Here is a 6000-nt window from a genome sequence, read left to right on the forward strand (position 1 = left end):
AGAAGGATCTTACATCTATAGTCAAGTCAAGTTTATTTGTATAGCACTTTTAACAATAAACATTGTCACAAAGCAGCTTTCCAGAATTTTAATGACTTTAAACATGAGCTAATTTTATCCCTAATCTATCCCCAATGATGAAGCCTGTGGCGACAGTGGCAAGGAAAAACTCCCTCAGACGGCATGAGGAAGAAACCTTGAGAGGAACCAGACTCAAAAGGGAACCCATCCTCATCTGGGTGATAACAGACAACATGACAATAACATTAACAGTTTTAACATGAAGTCAGTTTCGTTGATGTTATAAACTCTTCACTGATGGAAACTTGAGTGCCAAACTGTTCATGACAACTGTAGTCCTCAGCCATAAAAGCATTACTGTAAGAGTCCAGAGCATCATCCAACTGTGACTTTCAGCTGTCCACATGGGGCCGTCCTCCACAGGAGCGATGTGATGAGACTCCAACCAGACACAGGGCACCAGGATGGATCAGGCAGGTCCGAGGAGCAGAAGAGGTCAGCATCTCGATCTCAGGATTGACATGTAATTCAGAGGGACAGATTGGGGGGGAGGCACAGGTTGTTAGGTATGCCCACTGTCACCTGATGAGTAAGAACAATGTACATTTTGTGCTGAGTGCAAGCAGAGACTCCAGAGAGACTGACTATGACAGCATAACTAAAAGGGGAGAGCCAGAAGGTAACACAGGCATGAGGGAGCCCCGGGACATAAAGCAGCAGCCACTACACTGTCAACAAACTTGAATGAGCAAGCGAGTGGGGGACTGACAGCATCCATACATCCCAGTTTACCAAAACACTCTGTCTGAGGACCCTCCAGATCTACACCTTTACCTCATAAATACTATTAGCAAAAGGCTTGACTAAACAGATATGTTTTCAGTGGAGACTTAAACACTGAGACTGTGTCCAATTCCCGAACACTACTTGGAAGGCTGTTCCATAACTGTTGGGCTTTGTAAGAAAAGGCTCCACCCCTGATGTAGCCTTCACTATCCAAGGTACTAGCAGATAGCCTGCACCTTTTGATCTAAGTAGGTGTGGTGGGTCATAAAGGAGCAGAAGTTCACTCAGGTACTGTGGTGCGAGACCATTCAGTGCTTTAAAGGTCAATAGTAGTATTTTATAATCAATATGAAATTTGATTGGGAGCCAATGCAGTGTGGATAAGACAGGGGTGATGGGGTCATATTTTCTAATTCTAGTAAGGACTCTTGCTGTTGCATTTTGAACTAACTGGAACTTGTTAGAGCAAAGGACTGGAGACCAGGGGTTTAAGCTGTGATGCGTGAAAGGTGGGGTGAACATGTCGCATGGTGGTAAAGCCAGTCTGACGGAACATGGATTGATTACCTTGCTGATGAGGAAAGGTCCTAGGTACCTGGGAGCCAGCTTGCGGGAGATGGTTCTGAGTGGCAGGTGGTGTGTGGAGAGCATGACTCGTTGCCCCACCTGGTAGATGGGCACCTTAGAGCGGTGTTTGTTGGCCTGCCTCTTGGATGCTAGGGTGGAGCGAATGAGTCTTCTCTGGGCCATTGCCCACGTCCTCCTGCAGCGGCGTATGAAGATCTGGGCTGAGGGTATGGCGACCTCCTCCTGGCTGGGGAACAGTGGTGGTTGGTACCCTAGTGAGCACTGGAATGGAGAGAGACCTGTGGCAGAGGAAGGGAGAGTGTTATGTGCGTATTCGATCCAAGGTAGGTACTTGCTCCAAGAACTGGCATCCCTGGACGCCATGCACCTGAGTGCAACCTCCAAAGCCTGGTAAGCCCGTTCTGCCTGGCTGTTGGTTTGTGGGTGGAAGCCTGAGGAGAGACTACAGGTGGCCCCGATGAGTTTGCAGAAGGCTCTCCAGAACTGTGCAGTGAACTGAGGACCCTGGTCAGAAACTATGTCGGTAGGCAGACCATGTAAGCGTAAAACGTGGTGGATGAGTAGTTCTGTGGTCTCTTTGGCTGAGGGAAGCTTGGGCAGAGAAATGAAATGAACGGTCTTAGAAAAATGGTCAATAACAGTGAGGATGCATGTGTTGCCACCTGAGTTGGGGAGTCCTGTGACAAAGTCCAGGGTGATGTGAGACCAAGGTCGATGTGGAGTTGGGAGGGGTCTTAGCAAGCCGGCAGGGGGTCAATTGGCTGTCTTGTTCCGGGAGCATGTGTCACAGGCTGCCACGAACTCCTGGATGTCCTCCTTGATGGATGGCCACCAAAAGCGCTGCTGGATGAGTGCCAGGGTTCGAGCAGCTCCCGGATGACAAGCCAACTTGGAGCCATGACCCCACTGCAGCACCTGGGTTCGCACAGAGCAGGGAACAAACAGATGATTCGGTGGTGTGTTGCTTGAATTACCTTCACTGGGGTCCTGCTCCAGGGCCTTCTGCACGAGTGTCTCAACCTCTAGAATGGTGGCTCCCACCAGGCAGCATGGAGGAAGGATGGTCTCAGGTGGCTTGGACTCCTCTTGGTGGGAGGAGAACATCCTGGACAGGGCATCGGGTTTGCCATTCTTGGAGCCTGGGCAGTAGGAGAGCGTGGAGTTGAACTGGGAGAAGAAGCGAGACCAATGGGCTTGATGGGAATTGAGATGTTTGGCAGACTTGAGGTACTCCAGGTTTTTATGGTCAGTCCAGACTAGGAAGGGGAGATCCGACCCCTCGAGCCAGTGCCTCCACTCCTCCAAGGCTAGCTTGATGGGCAACAACTCTCTGTCACCAATGTCGTAATTACGTTCAGCAGGGGACAGCCAGCGAGAGAAGGAGCAAGGGTGGACCTTGTTATCACTGGCCCTCTGGGAGAGAATGGCTCCGACCCCGGACTCGGAAGCATTGACCTCCATGATGAACTGTTTGGTCAGGTCGGGTATGGTGAGAATGGGTGCTGTGGTGAACTTGCGCTTGAGCATGAAGAAGGCTTTCTCTGCTTCCTCCCCCCACTTGAACGAGGTCTTGGTTGAGGTCAGGGCTGAGAGAGGTCCGGCCACCGTGCTGAAGTCGCGGATGAAGCGCCTGTAGAAATTAGCGAATCCCAGGAAACGCTGGAGCTCTCGTCGCAAAGATGAGGTAGGCCAGTCTGTGACTGCCTCAAGCTTGAGGGGGTCCATCTGGATCCTAGCTGGGGAGATGATGAACCCCAGAAACGAGACAGAGCTCTGGTGGAATTCGGTCTTTTCCACCTTGACAAACAGCTTGTTTTCTAGCAGGCGCTGGAGGACCTGCTGGACGTGGCCCTGATGTTCCTCCAGGGAGTGAGAGAAGATCAAGATGTCATCCAGGTACATGAAAACGAAGATGTTAAGAAAGTCCCTTAGGACGTCGTTGACAAGTGCCTGGAAGACTGCGGGCGTGTTGGTCAGGCCGAAAGGGACCACGAGGTACTCGTAGTGGCCAGTGGTGGTGTTAAAGGCCATCTTCCACTCGTCCCCCTCCCTGGTCCTGACGAGATGGTAGGCATTGTGTAAGTCCAACTTGGTGAATGTCTTGGCTCCCTGGAGTAGTTCAAAGGTCGTAGTCATGAGCGGTAAGGGGTAGTGGTTCTTGACTGTGATGGCGTTGAGACCTCGATAGTCAATGCAGGGGCAGAGCGACTTGTCCTTTTCCACAAAGAAAAATCCTGCCCCTGCTGGGGAGGAGGAAGGGCAGATGAGCCCAGCTGCCAGAGACTTGGAGATGTACTTCTCTATGGCTTGTCTTTTCATGGGAGAAAGAGAGTAGTGTCGCCCTTTGGATGGCGCCGTCCCGGGCAGGAGGTTGATTCCACAGTCATAGGGTCTGTGAGGAGGGAAGGACACTGCTTGGGTCTTGCTGAAAACAAATCTTAAGTCCAGGTATTCCAGAGGCACGTGAGAGAGGTCGGGAAACTCGCTGGCTGAAGGCTGCGGTGGTTTGGTGGGAGGCAGAGCGGAGTTCAGGCAGGAAGCTAGGTAGGAATGGCTCCAGCCTAGGATGGTATTATCGGCCCAGTTTAGGTGGGGGTTGTGCTGCATTAACCAGGGTAATCCTAGGATGATGGGTACGTGGGGGTTGTTCATGATGTAGAGTTGGATGGTTTCAGAATGATTACCGGAAATCCTCAGGGTGAGCAGGGTGGTAAGGTGGGTGATGGTGGTCAAGCCGGTGCCATTGAGTGTCAGGACTGTGAGAGGGACATCGAGGGTGAGTAGTGGAATTCACAGATGCTTGGCGGTGGCGGAGCAGATCAGGTTCCTGTCCGCCCCTGAGTCAACGAGGGCCTGGAGATGGTGATGCTGGTTGTTGTGGATGATGATGACAGGGAGTAATGGTCAATCAGCGAGGGGCTGCTTCTGAGTGTTGCCCACCAGGGCCCATCAATTAACTGGTGGTCTCGTTCCCTTTAGTGGGCAGGCTCGGCAGATGTGTCTTTGCTGACCGCAGTAGAAACAGGCCCCTGTGCTCTGCCGGCACTGTCGTTCCGGCACTGTCATTCCTCCTCTGACACCCGTGCCCAGTCTACCTGCATGGGTCCAACAGACGAGGCGGGAGGTGGAGAGGAGGTGAAGCTGGGGCGGGTCTTCTCTCTCCTCCATTGCTGGAACCAGGCGTTGATACGGTTGGCAAGGCCCGTGAGACTGGAAAGGTCCGACAGCAGTTCCCGCGATACCAGTTCATCCTTAGTGGCATCGGACAAACCATGCAGGAATGCGTTGACCTGGGTGCTCTAGTTCCAACCGCACGATGCCGCCAATGTCCGGAACTCGATGGCATAGTCCGAGGTAGACCGGGACCCCTGCCGCAGCTCCATGAGCTCTCTAGCCGCCTCCCGGCCTGACAGAGAGCGGTCGAAAGTTTGCCTCATCTCCTCGGAGAAATCCTTGGAACAGGAACAAAAGGGTACATCGGCGTCCCAGACCGCTGTTCCCCACTCTCTGGCCTTGCCGGTGAGGAGCGTGATTGTATATGCTACCCAGGAGCGTTCTGTGGGGAAGGCCAGAGGTTGCAGCTCTAGGATCAAAGCGCATTGAGATAGGAACGATCTACAAGTACCTGGTTCTCCATCATAAGGCTGAGGCGCTGGAAATCTGGGTTCACGGAGAGGAGCTGAAGTAGGAGGTGGCTGGGCAGGGGTAGGCATGGCTTGATAGCGCTGCATCTGTGTGGTGAGGAGATTGAGTGAGTTGGACAGGGTGGCAAGGTTCTGGGTGATCTGCTGGAGGTCTTGTTGATGGGTCCCGAGGAGAGTCCCTTGCTGCTGGATGGCCGTTCTCAGATGGGTGAGTTCTGCTGGATCCATGTTGGCCAGAACGTACTGTTAGGGGTGGTGGAGGTGTGGTGACATAAGGATCCACAAGCAGAACACAGGCAGTAATCCAATAGATAAGGTGCTTTAATCCAGGGAAAAGGGCGTGGCAAAAACAGGACAAAAACAAATGGCAAAAATAGTCCAGGTAAAAAGAGACAAAAAACGACAAAAACACGAGACAGGCAAAGACCAAAATGCTAGAGCAAAAAAAACCATAAACAAGAAAAAACCCTAAGTGCAAAAAACATGAACTAGAAAAAACCCTTAGTGCAAAAACCATGAACTAGAAAAATAGCTTGAGCAAAAACCATGAAATGCAATAAAGGTACAGAAACGGCTAGAATAGCGAAACAAGATGTTCTGGCAAAGTCAAGGTCTGAGAACGGCTTATTTATACACAGTAGAGAGAACCAGGAAGTGAAATGCAGGCTAGATGGAATTCCCGTCCCGGATCCGGATTATCACTGACCTAGGAGATAGGTAATCTCTGGAGTGGAAGTCCAGGGCGGAGCATGACAGTAACATATATAAAGAAAAAAGCAGTGGACCCAAGACAGAACCTTGTGGAACACCAAACTTTACCTCAGTACGTCTAGAAAACTCACCATTTACATCAACATACTGATAGCAATCAGTAAAATAAGAGCTGAGCCAGGAGAGGGCCGTTCCCTTAACTCCCACAACATTTTCTAGTCTATCCAGAAGAATCCCAGATAGCAAAAGG

The sequence above is a fragment of the Neoarius graeffei genome, chromosome 16 (genome assembly GCF_027579695.1).
Source record: "Neoarius graeffei isolate fNeoGra1 chromosome 16, fNeoGra1.pri, whole genome shotgun sequence".
Classification (NCBI taxonomy): Eukaryota; Metazoa; Chordata; class Actinopteri; order Siluriformes; family Ariidae; genus Neoarius; species Neoarius graeffei.